Source organism: Corvus kubaryi, unplaced genomic scaffold, assembly GCF_017639235.1.
Source record: "Corvus kubaryi isolate FWS band 111438036 unplaced genomic scaffold, C.kubaryi_AGA036_p1.0 37361, whole genome shotgun sequence".
Taxonomy (NCBI): domain Eukaryota; kingdom Metazoa; phylum Chordata; class Aves; order Passeriformes; family Corvidae; genus Corvus; species Corvus kubaryi.
This window is the reverse complement of record NW_024581118.1, coordinates 893750-894953: the sequence shown is the minus strand read 5'-3', so window position 1 is coordinate 894953 and position 1204 is coordinate 893750.

Sequence of the window (1204 nt, the reverse complement as noted above, 5' to 3'; positions counted from 1 at the left end):
CTTGCCTTTGTCATTTTTTTCCCCCACATTTAGTTCTGGTATCTCTGTGTATTCCACTTAAAGAGCTGTCACAGTGGTGGCCGTTTCTCACAGGTTTGGTGTTCAGCCTGGCCCCCAGTGTTAGGTTTATCTAAGAGCAGAATATGAGGGGTTATTATCCTTACCCATCTCTGAAACTTTACAATAAAAGTAACGTGATTGATACACTCCTGATGATGCAAAACGTCCTATGCTCCTGTCAGGCCAGAAGTTGCTGCCTCTTCCACCCTCTTCAACTCCAGATTGCTTTGGTGGTCAGTTATTCTCTTCTCTAATTTCACAAAAAACGAACCTACTGAAGGGATCTTGGATCAGTGATACAGCAACAAAGTGTCCTTCAAAAATGTAGTGCTTACAGTTCTTTTCCAAAGATCACCTTGGGATCACATTGGAAAGCTAAATGGAAGGAGAGAATTTCCCATTCCCTAGTGGCATTTTTGGGTTTTTAAGTGGATAGAGTGTTGGCAGACGTTGCTTGCAGGCAACACACTTCAGTGTTAATAGGATAAAATCTGTCCTAAGGTCAGTTACCTGGAGCAAAGAATTACTCTGTTTACAGTAAAGTAGGTTAAAAAGAAAGTTTAACTGAAGCCCCTTGTGGGCAATGCTTTTGATTACTCTGAGCTCCTTTTAAGGAGCTGAAGGTATTGAATACCTTTCCTAAGCCAGGGCAACTATTCCCCGGTGTCTGGAGGGGCAGAAAAAGTGAAGTTCAGGCTTGTCTGTACAGTCTGGGCTCTTTACCAGACAGGCAGAAGCTGCTGTGATCTGAGGTGGGGTGTGGCACTGCAAGGGGCTGCAACCCCCCTGGCCCCTGAGGACAACACTGATAACAAACCGTGGTTGTCAGGCCCCAAAGTTAAATGCCTCCCTCTTAGTTAGGGTGAGAGCCCACAATCCCCCAGTTTTACGATTTACATGTTTCCCTACGCTTGGTTCATGTTTTCCCCTCCCAGTTTTGTGTTTATGTATATTCATTTCCCTTAGTTAATATGTATAAGCTCTAGAACGTTCTGTAGTACTCCACACCCCCACTGGTTCCTTCCCCAAATCCCTCCTATGTTATTCCCATTGGTTCCCTCACTGGTAACCTCGCCTACTTGCCCTTATCTCATTGGCTGTAATCCCTTCCCCCCCCACCCCCCGCCTATCCCTGAACCCCGTC